The 14,855-nt window shown below is 38.3% G+C and overlaps 1 protein-coding gene across 1 annotated transcript in view; it reads left to right on the top strand.

The window, feature by feature from the left end:
- NKAIN3 (sodium/potassium transporting ATPase interacting 3) overlaps nt 1-14,855 on the top strand; it is a gene marked incomplete at both ends in the record, with an annotated part of 591,633 nt that overhangs the window by 189,320 nt on the left and 387,458 nt on the right. The window lies entirely within an intron of this gene.

The raw sequence follows: 14,855 nt of genomic DNA, 5'->3' as shown, positions 1-14,855 counted from the left end.
TAATGCCTCCTCCATTCATAGGTGTCTATATGACTTTAAGATGGATAATTTTCTACACTTCTATATTTATTTGCCATCTGCCACTTTATCTAAGTATAGTTCATAGAGGACATACAGCATCCAACTCTGGGTTTTGAAGATGAAAGTAGGTTTGTCTTGGAAGGACCTTTTTTTTTTCTCACCTAAGAATTACAGGATTTAATCCAAGTCAGAGATGAGGAACTTGTCCTCTGAATACACTGCTTTTTAGAAGAAGGAGATGTGCTGTACTGAGAACCTTATTGAGGTTATATATGGGCTTCCAAAGGTAAGAGAAAGGCTGTTCCCTGAGGTGTGCTAAAGACATAATTTGACACTGGCAACAGATGTGCTCTAGCATTTCCTGGACCAGATCACAGGGATTAAGAACCTTTACTAATTGTTCATAATGTGTCAATACAAGCTCTGCAGTATTTGGAGTTTCTGTTTGGAGTTTCTTTAATTGTGATAAATATGTAATATATGTATGGCTGCTACACCATCTTTACATTTAGGAGTTTAATTCTAATTGTCAGACATATGTTCCTGGATAAGTTTTCTGATAGTAATAGGCAGCACCAGAATGGGTTTGTCAGCCGTCCGTTTATTTTTTTCCTCATTGCTACCTTCTTAAATAAAGTCTCAACTGATTCTATGTAACATGGCCCCTCTTTTAGAACTTAGTGAAGGTCTACTGAATTTCTGTGTTACTTGTTATAAGAACATTTATTCTTACCCCGCATAATGTTCTGTTTACTTTTCCTCCACTGCGAATATTTCAAATTTCACCACCCTCCCTACACACTTCACCTTGAGGTAACCATGGATCATGAGCCAGCTTATTTTCTAAGTTATGCTAATTAACCCCTCTGAAGCATCCCATCTCTGAAATGAGGACCTTTCATAACCCATGCTAATGGCAAAAGTATTGGGCCTCTGATTTTTGTCGACTCAGCAAAACCCTTAGGCCGGTAGCCTAATTGTAAATAATCATGGTAATAATACACACAATGTACTGAGCAAATATTTAACCTAATATACCTGGAGTTTTCTTACCCTTTAAAATAGTTTAAAAACCATTTTCACTGTGCTTTTGGAACAACAAAGACTCAGGAAAGTTGTCTTGTAGGAGGTAAGCTATACAGTTGGGTATGAACCTTGTAGTCCCAACTTGAACCTGTGTTCTCAGCTTTGCACTCAACCCACTAGCTTGTTGTTCTATCAGACTGGCCATAGGTGGGACAGGGACATAAAAAATGACTACTTCCATCTTCACGTTCCTCCACTGTAGCTGTCTTGCTTTTATTCATGGATATGAACCTAAAGTATATATCTTAAGCTACAGAAAGCACACAATTCCATTTTTTCCCTATCTGTAGATAATATGAACTCATCATATGATATTCATCAGTTCTTCAGTTTAAAACTCAGGAAAGCACTTTGTGGCTTCTCATTTTCATATGGAAAGCAAAACTATGACTACTTTTGTACTTTGTGGCCATTGCTAAGTAAAAAAAGGAGGGGAAGGTACTTAAAATAAGCACCATGCTATAAAATCGAGGATCTGTTAACTAGGATAAGACTCCAGAGATTAGCGAGTGGAGGACGCATAAAATATGAGCACAGTGGACAAAGTTCAATCATGTCCTGATTGGAACAAAGTGGAGGTTACAAAATTTCATCACGCCACTTAAAAGAGTACACAATCTAAACACATGTGAAAGGAGCCTTGCTATGACATAGGTGCATTCTGCTCATAAGCTTAGGGGCCAGAAAATCAAATAAGCTTTGCTCAAATATCTACAAAAATTGCATAAGTTGTGATAATTTCTATGAAAGAAGTCTGCCCTATACTGAAAAAATCAAACAACAGGCTATTCCTACCTATTCTGGAAGATCAGGAGAAAAGGTCACTTTCCTCGTTATCTGAGCTGAGTACCCTAGGACATTTTGTCTGACTTACATATAACTTCCTCACCAGGTTAAGCAACAGCAATTTCTTTACCAGAGTATCATCTCTGAGGAGCCCAGGCTCTGGAGTGCTTTGCAAGTGCCCATTCAACGCATTTTTTTAACACTAACATCTTTACTGGGTATATTTATCAAATATTTCATCCTACTATTACCTTATGAGACGTGTGCTATGCAGAAATACTGAACAATCTTGTTTTATTGATTGAGCACCTACTGAGAGTAGCAATATGGGTCCATGTATTATTGCAGTGGGCTGTTACTTTAATAGTTTGAAGGTAATACTAAAAGTAATTTACTGTCATCTATAGATAGTAATTCAAATACTGTAGTAGTTAGAGCTGCCAATTTGGAAATTCAGGCTTGCATGCAGATGAACTATCCAGTGTATTTAGAATTAGCTTGATGGAACCAAAGAATAAGAAAGACCAAGATTCAGAGAGGTGCTCTAAGTCTGATACTAAACTCAGGTTTGGCAGGTGGGAACCATTTAAAAGGAACAGAGGAAGGGCATATTTTCACAAGGCTTTAGCAAAGTCATTGAAAGGGACTAGATGGCAGTTCGATGCTGAGTTGATACAATTTATTGTCTTATTACACCCCGTATCTTTCCACTAAAGCATTAGAAAATTCAACATATAAACTAAAGTTAGAGAAGAGGGGAGAGGAAGGAAAAAAAACTGCAATTTTGCTTTTATCTCCATTATGGTAATACTAACAAATTTATGGGCTGAATCATTCAATATTTTGATTAATTTTTAAAAATCAAACCGAAAAGCTGTATATATACTTTATATTCGTTGCTTTCCTTGGCTTCTGTGCTTATAATGGTTTAATTTCTATAACTACATGCAGTTTTTGTTGGTTTATTTTAACTGCTAGGTAGTTTTGAGAGAATTGCACTAAATGAATAAATCACATGGTATGAACATGCCCAAGTGAGTTGTTTTCGGATGTCTGGGCTTACTACAAATCTCATCCACTTAGTGAAGCCTCAGACCTCTGTCCTGGGCTCACCTTGCTCCCCCATAGATATCCATAAAATTAGGATTAAAGCATATTATAGCTGTAAAAAGATATGTGATAGGATTCTAGCTGTAGTAACCTTTAAAACTAGGAAATGTTCTTCATGGTTGAACACAGCCATTCAGATCATGCATAGAACAGTTCACACTACCTTCAGCAGAGCCGGTGGTGAGAGCCAACTGAGTAAGAAATGAATAGGTGTGCAATCTAGCAACGTATATAACATTTTTTTTCTAACAAATGATCTGAATCAAATAGCAATATATTAACGTCTCTACTCCCTTGGTGATGATTACATAGACTTTCTCCTGTAAATGTGAACTTACATTGGAAATGTCTTATAAGCTCTATTTGTAATTATCTGCCACTATTTAGATGATAAATCTTATATGTAGTATAAAATATTAGAGATATCTGTAAGATAACTTTTAGTCACATATTTAGGTTTCATTTGAAGAAAAGTTATGTATGATTTAGAAAACCCACCATGAAAAGAAAAAAAAAAAAGCACTTTTCTTTAAATCAGCAGATTCACATGTAGTGAAACTTCCTACCCCTGACTCATTGAGGCTCGTGGTACAGAGTGCTCAGATAGGTGACTCATAAAATAGGACAGGGCATCCGAGCCTGAATCCTGTATTGCTTTGACACAGATGGCAAGGAATACGATCCTTGTTTGAGAATGAAAATGCAGGGTTTAAGTTTTTACATCAATCCCGAACGAAAGTGAGAATGAGCTACACAAAGCTGAAGACGCCGGACAGGAAGGCAATGCTGTGTGCTCTGAACCACCAATACGGGAATCAACAACACCCCTGAGTGAGAGTTATGGACAAGATGTTCTGTCTTCTTTTTCTCACTAATAAGAGCAGCATTAGCATAGTGACAGTTATAAGAGCAACCAGTGAAGTAGCGGAAGAAATTGTTTGGCATGTCAAAGGAAGCTTCTTAGCTTCCATTCAATCATTCACGGCAATGAGCAGCAAGCCTCTAACCCTCCAAGCCTTGACTACTGGCAACAAGTAGAGAAAAACACTGCAGTACCGATGTGCAATCACTGCTGGGTAAGCAGATCCAATACACCTGTAATAGATGCCTGCTGCTGCCGTTTGCAGTCCTGTACTTGAAAACATTTATGGCACTATTCAGTATTTACTCCAGAACAGACATAGTTCACACCACATTCAGCACAGTGCATGGTGAGAGCCAACTGGGTAAGGGAGGTAAGGCAAGGTAGCAACATATATAAAATCATATTTCTTCTAACAAATGATCTGTAGCAAATATCAATATATTAAGGTCTCTTCCACCTTGGCGATGATTATAGCTTGAAGTGGAGCGTTCTGATATCAAATAAGCATCCAAAGCAATACTTCCTGGATGGCTGCTACACCTGCTCGCTGCTGCATTCTGACTCCCCATTTATTCAACTTAAATACCACTTACTCATTCAAAAACTGAGCCTTCTGTTGCTCTTCCTTCAGCTGTCAGAGTACTTAACTAGCTCTTGGCAGTCCTTAGATTGTGAAGGGTTTGGGAGGATGACATGTCATTTGTACTGAAGTGCACCAGGTTGCTTCAACATGGCTAAGAATCTATGTTTGCTTTCTGTCAGTTTCTACACCATCCAGGTTTTCATTCATCTGTCAGTAATAGAAAATCGTATTTGTTGCACATTCTTAAGTTAGAGCCATCATCATTTTTATCCTGAACAAAGGGGGACTGTAAAAACCCGGAGAAAACATAAAAAGGAAAATGGATCTTATTGAAGCGAAAAGCCCCATAAAATCTGAAAAGGCCTACTCTGTGGAAGACCGAAACCATAAAATTGATTCTTACTGCTACATTACCTTTAAAGGGGTCGAAATGAGTGATTTTGAAAGAGTCTCTCCTATTTGTCTTTGCCAACAAAACAAAGTTGAATCTTCTGAGACTGCAGCTCAGAATCCTCAGGGGTCTTGGCTTCACCCTCTGTGACCATTACTCCTACTATTAACCTGAATATACATTATTGCTAATCTTTGAGCAACCTGACCCCTCTTTAAGGAGGAACTTAATCTTAGCATTCCTCTTGAGCCATCCTCACACCCTGTTATTAGTTTCTTACTGTTAGACCCAAGTTCAGGAAATAAAAATACAAGGCACTCAGATAAATTCACATTTCAAATAAATCAGTTGTTTTAAGTGTGTTCCACATGCACAAGTGAACCCCAAAGGCTATATGTTAAAGACTCAGATGTACTTTGTCGTGCTCTTGGGAAGTGGTGAAGCCTTTAGGGTGTGGGTTTTCTAGGAAGTCTTTTGGTCATAAGGTGCATGTGTTTGAGGACAGTTGTAAGGATTGTAAATGCTGTTTCCTTTTCTTTTTGTTTCCTGGCTACCATGGGGCAAAAGGCTTTTTGCTACATTGTGGTCTCTACCATAATGCTTCGTTCTAACCACCTCCGAAGTACCAAGGTTAACTGCACGTAAAAAAGAAATGTCTAGATTGAGTTTTTTCTTTATCAGATGGTTATTTCATAGATTTGTTAGAGTAGCAGAAGCAGTCACATCGTGCAATATCAGGGATGAACTTTTACAAACACAAAAAGTGTGTCTTGTATATCAAAAACACAGGCTTAGTCAGTGCATGTATGATCTGGCCACACTACTATTTTGTTCAACATTCCTGTTGTTTACAACTCAATTGAGATCCCCTTTCTTGGATATCCCTCCCAACCTCATCCCATCTGTACTCTGCCTCCTCCCCTTTGCCTCTATGGAGGTCCTCCCCTTCCACCCTACACTAGGGCATCAAACCTCCATATGACTAGGACTTTCCTTCCTATTGATGTCAGACAAGGTCTTGGATCCCTCCCTGTGCACACTCCTTTATTGGTATTCTAGTCCCTGGAATGCTCGAAGCTCTACTTTTTTATTAAGATTACAGACTTTATCATTTACTGTCCCTTAACATGTGACTAGTGTCACTTTGTTTTCCATTGTAAACAATTAAAATGTTTGTAGGGTTCTTCCCAGGAGGAAATGACGTAGGGAAGTCTTTATCACTTTGCTAAAAAGTATGAAACCAGGCAGATCTACAAACAAAGATAAAAGCATAAACCCTACTTTAAAATGCCAATGAGTTATAAGCACAATTTTTAAATCAAAAAGAACAAGCTGATAGGAGACCCATTTTTGAGGCTGAGCTCAGGTTGGTCATAAGGCAGACTTTGTAGTACATGTAACTGGATCCTTTCTCCTGGCAGCTATCATAAACTCAGTGCAGGCTAAGAACTGTTCTGAAAGGGAAGACCTCAAGAACTGGTAGCCAGAAGATGTCAAATACCTACTACCTAAAGGGAAACTATATAGAATCATAGAAACAATTGGGAGAACACTATGTACGAAGTATTTCATAGTGTGTATGAAAACATAATATGAAATCAAGATAGAATATTACAGATTAGCAATATCTATTGAAGTCTTATAGCAACGGCCGTAATAAAAAAGCCATAACTAAAATGTCAGTAATCTCATGCTAGAACATGTTTTCATCAGCCCTGAATAAAACTTGAGAGAAAGGAAGCACAGTAATAAAGAATAGAAATGAGTAAAGGGAAAGAGGGTTCGTCTTAATTTCCCTGATTCTGTGAATTAAAGTAAAAAGAAGAAATCCAAATCAAGAAAGAACTTGTTTATTTTGGCTCAAGTTCAAGGGTGTAGTCTTTCATGAAAGGAGGGCAGTAGAAACAACTGCTCCCATTGTGTTCCTCTCTGAAGACAAAAGTAATATGTGCTAGCAATTAGCTTGCTTTTGCCTTTTTATTCAGTCCAGAGTTCCAATACATATAGAATACTGCCACATACACACACCCACACACACAATTAACAATTATGCATTTTTTCCTACATAACTTAGACAATTCTTCACAGGTAAGTCTGGAGTCCTATCTTTTAAGTGAATCTATATCCTGTCGAGTTGATAATGAACAGTAACTGTCACAAAATATGTCAGTAGAACACTTTATGATAAATTACTTTCCTTTAAAAAATTAAGTGGGTGCCTTAAGGTTTCTATTCCTCCATAAAACATCATGACCAAGAAACAAGTTGGGGAGGAAGGGTTCATTCAGCTTACACTGCCATATCGCTGTTCATCACCAAAGGAAGTCAGGACTAGAACTCAAGCAGGTCAGGAAGCCGGAGCTGATGCAGAGGTCATGGAGGGATGTCACTTACTGGCTTACTTCCATGGCCTACAGGTTCAGAAGTTCAGTTTCACATCAAGGCAGAACATGGAAGCATCCAGGGAGGCATGGTGCAGGAGAAGCTGAGAGTTTTACATCCTCATCTAAAAGTTGCTAGTATAAGACTCACTTCCACGCAGTTAAGACAAAGGCGTCAAAGCCCACTTTATCAGTGGCACACCTACTTCAACAAGGCCACATTTTTTAAATTATTTTACTGGATATTCTCTGTATTTACATTTCAGTTATTATCCCTCCCCTGTTCCCATCACCCCTCCTTCTGTACCTGTCTCCATGAATGTGTACCCTCTCCCAATCCCCCTCTCCACCTCAGTGCCTTGACATTCCCCTACATTGGAGAAACATGCCCTCAGTGGACCAAAGACCTCTTCTCACATTGATACCAGACACAGATATCCTCTGCTACCTATACAACTGGAGTCTTGGGTCTATCCATGTGTGCTCAGTGGTTGGTGTTTTAGTCCATGGGTGTTGTGGAATGAGTACAGACCATGAGTGCTCTTTTGTGACTGGGTTATGTCTCTCAGAATGATAGAGTCAAGATCCATCTATTTGCCTAGGAATTTCATGAACTCATTGCTTTTAATAACTGAATAGTACTTCATTGTGTATATATACCATAATTTCTGTATCCATTCCTCTGTTGAAGGACATCTGGGTACTTTCCAGCTTCTGATTATTACAAATAAGGCTCCTATGAACATTGTTGAGCATGTGTCCTTGTTAGATGTTGGAGCTTCTTTTGGATATATGCCCAGGAATGGTATAGCTGGGTCCTCAGGTAGTACTATGTCTAATTTTCTGAGGAACCACCAGACAGATTTAAAGAGTGCTTGTACCAGTTTACAATCCCACCAACAGTAGAGGAGTTGTCTTTTTCCACATTTGCCAGTATCTGCTGTCACCTGAGTTTTTGATCTTAGCCATTCTGACTGGTGTGAGGTGGAATCATAGAGTTGTTTTGATTTGCATTTCCCTGATGACTTGGGAAGTTGAACCTTTCTTTAGGTGCTTCTCATCCATTAGATATTCCTCAGTTGAAATTTTTTTCTTTATCTCTTTACCCCTTTTAAAATAGGATTATTTGATTCTCTACAGTCCAGCTTCTTGAGGTTTTTTTTTTTTTTTTTTTTTTTTTTTTTTTTGTATATATTGTATACTATCTGTACTGGCTGGTTTTGTATCAACTTGACATAAGCTGGAGTTATCACAGAGAAAGGAGCCTCAGTTGAAAATGCCTCCATGAAATCTAGCTGAAAGGCATTTTCTCAACTAGTGATCAAGGGGTCAGGGGAGGGCCCAGCCCATTGTGGGTGGAGCCATCTCTGGGCTGATAGACCTGGGTTCTATAAGAAAGCAGGCTGAGCAAGCCAGGGGAAGCAATTCAGTAAGTGACATCCCTCCATGGCCTCTGCATCAGCTCCTGCTTCCTGACCTGCTTGAGTTCCAGTCCTGACTTCCTCTGGTGATGAACAGCAATATGGAAGTGTAAGCTGAATAAACCCTTTCCTCCCCAACGTGCCTTTTGGTCATGATGTTTGTGCAGGAATAGAAACCCTGACTAAGACATTATCCCTCTATCAGATGTAGGATTGGTAAAAATCTTTTTCCAATCTGTTGGTTGTCATTTTGTCTTTTTAACAGTTTCCTTTGAGGCCTCAGCTCCTAATAGTGGCACTTTCTGGTCTTTACATATATAAACCATCACAGTGGGAAAGGAATTATTTTTGGGCCACATGGGCTGCCATCCCTTCCCTCCCCATGGCCTCCATAAATCTGCAGCAGTGCCTGTTTCTACCTTTATGCTCATTATATTTGTGCTTTACATTAACAGTTCCACACAGTATGGTTTATATGCTTTGTGGGGTGATTAGAATATGTATAGCCCACATAGAGTTACATGTTTCAGTGCTTGAGCAGTGGAGGAGTGGCACTATTAGGAGGTATTTCCTTGTTGAAGTGGATGTAGCCATTTTGCAGGAAGTGTGTCACTGTGGGGGTGGGCTGTCACTGTTAACACTCTGATTTAGTCTCTGCTCCCTGTGCATTAAGTTGTAGAACTTTTGGCTCCTCTGTGACCATGTCTTCTAGCACACTGCATGCTTCCTGTCATGTTAATAATAGTCTCTGACCTCTGAATAATAAACTAGCCCCAAGTAAACACCATCCCTTTAAAGAGTTTCTACGGCCAAGTTTTCTTTTCACAGTAATGAAACCCTAAATTACTCTGTATTTCTCCCATGTAAAAGACTCCATCTTCTGCACTCTTCTCAATGTTATCTTCTAAGCTCCTACAGAACATGGCACAGAACTCCATATACCCAACAGTTCTTCAAGCCCGAGGTTCAAAACAGAGTATAAGTTGATAATTAAAACCTGCCATTATCAGTTGGAAGGCTCACTTTAACTCTGGGTGGCACCATTTCCTTGGGCCACCATCCTATACTGAATAGAAAAGAACAAAGCTTCTGATCACCGGGCACTTAGGCAAATGTATGTCTAGTTCTTATAGGTAGTTCTAAACCATACCAACATTTGACAGCCCCCACTGAAACTGTGGGGTCCTTTCATCCAACTTCTTTTACCTATCCTCTTTTATTAGACCTTGGATGGTTATTAGGATCTCATTATTCAGAGGAAAGAAAGAAATCCATTGGAATTAATGCTGTACTTAGAGCTTTTGCCAACTGCAGAGGTCCATGTATATAGTGATGTTCCTTCTGCATTCTTCAAGCCCTCCTGGACACAACTTTATTCAAGATAGAAAACACTTGCCAAAGAATATGCAGTAAAGTGTTGGTTAATTTTGTGACTATAATCATTAACAATATTCCCATCTTCCCTTTCCTCTTTCCAAATCTTCTTCTATATCCTCCCTACTCTTCTTTAAATTTATAGTCTATTATCTAATTAATATAAAGCAAAAAATGTAGTAGATAAGAAAAAATACACCAATCTGTAAAGCAAACTGGCTTTCTGTTCCTGTGAACTCAAGAAAATTGCTCCAATTTAGTGAGCTCAGTGTCTTCAGAAAGAATTTTATCCTTGGGGTGGTAATGAGAACAAATTGAACAAGATGTTTAATTTATTTTGAAAAAAATAGCAATATGCTATTTTTTCTTCTTAATAATCTATTTAATTAATTCTTTGATAATTTCATAAAATGTATTTTGATTGTGTTTACCCCTACACCTTCCCTGTGTCAGCTACTCTTGTCATTATACTTTACAGGAAGAAATTTCAGGCTAGAGTTGTGTTAAGAATAATTTAGAGGGTTCTGTTGCTCTGTTCCATCATCAAGTGGGAAAGCACAAGTTTTGGAACTAGGACATTTGTTTTGAGAGAACATTGTCAAAGGGAAGTAGATATATGGATGCATCTTGGGAAGTGGCTCAATAGTAAATTGTTCATAGCAAATAGAATTTAGAAAAGCAGAGTAGGCCTATGTTTGAAACTGTCATCATAGAAGCAAAGGTCACAAGTATGTATTGTTTGCTGTTCAGGCATGTTATGAGCTCAAACATGCTATGCACTCACTAATGTGTTTTTATCATAATTCACAGTGCTGTGTTCTTCCCATACACAACCACTACAGGGATTTGTTATTATTTTCTATTTCTTTGTCCCTCTCTTTTGTGTTGCTTTCCTTCGACAATATAAAAGAGTTACAGGAATTTTAAAGTGGATTGCTACACTAAGATGGAGAAATGAGTACCAAGGGAGAATGCTGTGAGTCTGATGAAAAGAGATGTGGTTTGACTACAAATGTCAATGCAGCCTTGATGGGCAAAATATAGGAAAGGTACTGGAGCAGTCTAGTCAAATTTACATGTCTCTGGGGCAGAGGAAAATATCAATGCAGGAAATGTTCCTGAAGAGAGAAGCAGAGGTAGCAGGTATGGGGAATGTTAGAGCATCAGTCATGAAGGGGACAGATCATGGCTCGAATCAGAAAAAGGTGGAGAATCCTTGCCATGGTTGTAGTAAGGATGAGATGAGAATAGTCTTAGATCGATGTACTCACATCCACAGGTTTATACACACACACACACACACACACACACACACACACATACGTGCACACTCGTGTGCGCATGCACATGCACACATGTATTATGGCATCTTTTCCCAATGACAAGAGCATGTTTTTTCCATAAGAAGTGAGATAATGACCTGGTGAATGGAATGAATGTACATCTTTGGACTTCTCTTTTGGGGCCAGGACAGCAGAGGCTGCTCATTTATTGAGCTGGGATTCTCAAAGGCCACTATTGCCCATAGAGCCCAAAAAGTAATTCCTTCTTAAGATAGGTTCTTTCAGATCTATTTTTTATGGCTCTCTTCTTTATGCTTGCTCATATTATGCCTTCTTTATTGACAAATATAGTATTTCTAGATGAAAGTACTTGATTTATGTTATGAAAGAAGATGCAGGGAGTCATTTATTTGAGAACCTAAAAGAATAACAGGGAAGAAAATGGCAAAAAGAAGCTAGGCAGTAATAGGGGCAATTGTGTTTCCAACTAAAATCAAATCAACAAGGCAATTGTGTACATGGACACAGCTCAGAGGTTGAGAAAAAATGTGACATTATAGGGTCAGGGCTGAGTAAGGGCTGAATAGCATATGTATATATACACATATATATGCATATATATGCCTGAATATGTGTGTGTATGTGTGTGTGTGTGTGTGTGTGTGTGTGGTGTGTGCCTGAAATGTGTGGATTGTGAATTGTAAAGGCCACAATAAAAGCATCCCCCCTAAAAATGTACCCAAATACCCAGAAATATCTTTCCACAGACCTAACAAAATATGGAACTACTGAACACATTTAAAGAATTAATCTGCTCTATGAGTGGTGGTTTTAAAACACACTACCCTACCAGCCTATTAAATCCTTTATAATATCTAATGTTCTCTCTCCCTAGATCAACTAACTTTGCTGTTTCTCTTTATTCAAATATACTACAGGGCCTGTGTTTTTTCTTAAGAATTTCTATCTCCCTGCAAATGCTTCTTGGTGTACAATTTCTGTTCCTTCACAAGGCATTGTTCCAATCAAGAATAATTATCTCATCGTATTTCTTTTCTTCTTTTTCATTACCTCTAATTTTTTTTTTTTGCCAAAGTATTTTGGTGTGTACTTTTTTAATGTCTCCATAAAGAAAGGCAGTCAAGCAATAGAAGGAATATTTGAAAACCATCACCCAGTGAGCTTCACATAAAGATTTTTTTTTTTTTTTTTTTTAACCAATGGCAAGTCTAAAGCAATAGTATGGGCATAAGGCTCTTGCTGGCCCAGTTTCCACAAAGGAAGAGGAAATAGGGGCCTTGATAACTTGAGTTTCACTTAGGGTGCACCTTGTAAACCTATTGTGTCCACACATTGGGGAGGTAGAGGTATTCACATAGTACGTTTGCAAGAAGTTTTGTAACAGATGAACTTGGACAATCTAATAGATAATATTTATGGCTTTCACATGATGACTCTGGAACCTTTTATATGAAATCTTTAGTACATAAGTTCACATTGTCATCTGTCTCTTGGGGCACCACAGGTCTTTATTGCTGAGTTTCCTTTACATCTGGACACAGTAAAATCAACCAAGTACATAAACCTCTGGGTTTGTCTAGGTGATCAGCTTTATATAAGCCTTTAGTGTGATGATATAGAAGTGTTTACATGTGAGCTAGTCTTATCTTTCTATCCCTCTCTATGTGTGGGTAGAGAAGGTAATGGTCATTATTACTTGCTTTGAAAAAAATCTTAAAGGCTCTTCATAAACAAGTATTAGGAGAATTTGAATTTTATGTACTGAGCAGAGTAGAACAAAGTCACCAAAACTACAGCTAAATTTTCCTATGCTCTTCATATAGAACATTCAGAACCTGAACTAAAGAGCCCATATCAGGGTTTGTCAAGGAGAAACAGCACAGCATCATACATTATATTAACTTTGAGGTAGACTTTGTTGGTGTGAGTCATAAATCTCCACTCACAAGCTTTCTGATCCAGGACTAGCTGGCTAATCAAAATGAAAGGATGTTATGGCACTCATATACAAATGGAAAATGAATGTTAGCTAATTTCTCAAGATTAACATAAGTCCCAAGTCACCTCCATTGTTATTTTGAATACAAGTGACTCTACACTCTGTTCCACTAAAGATCTGGAATCTAGATCCTCCTGCAGCCACCTGAGCAGTCACTTTAGTATACTTCATCATGGGACACTCTCACAACAACTATTTTGTTTGGCAGCATTTCAAAATTCTTACTGGGCTGGATCTAGCTGTGGCCAGAAAATTTCTGAATTCTGGGCATGGTGGCAACAGCCTTTGCTATCCGCTAAGGCAGAGAAACTGCTGTGTGTTATTGTCATCTACCCGACTACCTTACATGCCAATTCTACCCTTCTTTTTACTCACCAAGAGCTCTAGCATACCTTACTAACCATGACTAGAAGTCCTAGCTTCCACTCCAACAAAACAAAAAGAATAGTCTACACTATTCCATAGTGCGGTCTTCTGTCCCATAGTGTGCACAACTTGGCTGCATCCTACCTATTAGTTCTGTTCTTGTTTATATTTTGCATGTGGTATCCTCATCATAAACCACAGTGAAGACACAGTTGTATTAAACTTTCCCCAACCAGGTGTCAGGAGGAATGTGAGGATTATTTGTATTTGGGACAGTGAAAATTTATAGTGCATAGGATATGTGTTTGTCATTTCAACCAATCATGCAGCACAACACAACATGAGTTTTGTTCAATTTTAGAAAAATATGTATGAGATGATTTTTATTAATTTTATTGAAAACATTTTTTGCAGCATAGATATGCTACAGGATGCTAATAACCAATCATTCACATATTCATTTAGCAGGTGTATACTTTGTTCCCTGTGTTTAGGCATCCTTCTGTATTTGAAAATGGGTAATAGGTCATTAAACAATGCATATTTGGAGCTTAAAGTTAGGATTTGTTTTATAAGTGTGTTTCATCTAAATTCAGGAGGCATGCGTGTTCCACAGGTAATACCAGCAGAAGTCCAGAGGGTGGGTGGCAAGAAGGTAATGAACCAAGAAGACCAGTTAAGAATCCAAAAATTCATTCTGAGAAAAGAGATTTGCATGGAAATAGTCTAATTATCCTGGTAAGAAGGAAAAAGAAATGGATTTAAGGGTGATTCCAGAGGTCAACATGAGAGATTCAGTGGCAGATCTCAGTGTTTTAGCTTGAGTGCTCAGAGGATTGTTAATGCATTAAGTACTTTATGTGACATGGGTGTGGCAGGTCTGAGAAATGATGTTAAGTCCATGTTAATTAGAAAATAGCTACAGGTTCTGGATTGAATCTGTGCAGTACAAATGAAAGTCTCATTTTAGGTGTCGAATCATGACTCAAGATGGAAAAAAAAAATTGGTAAACTGTTGGTGACCCATGAAAGCTTTAATAAAAGAAAGTTATCTAAGACAAATGGAAAAGGAAAGAAACATTTATGGGACAAGGGAAACGTTTCACTACTTAAGATGCAAAATAAAAGTGACCAGTAAGGAGACTGAACAAGTGAGTTAAGGGGAGGT

This window comes from Micromys minutus, assembly GCF_963924665.1.
Source record: "Micromys minutus genome assembly, chromosome: 26".
NCBI classification, from domain to species: Eukaryota; Metazoa; Chordata; class Mammalia; order Rodentia; family Muridae; genus Micromys; species Micromys minutus.
The sequence above is the reverse complement of the archived record's forward strand: the minus strand, read 5'-3'. Positions and strand labels throughout refer to the sequence as shown.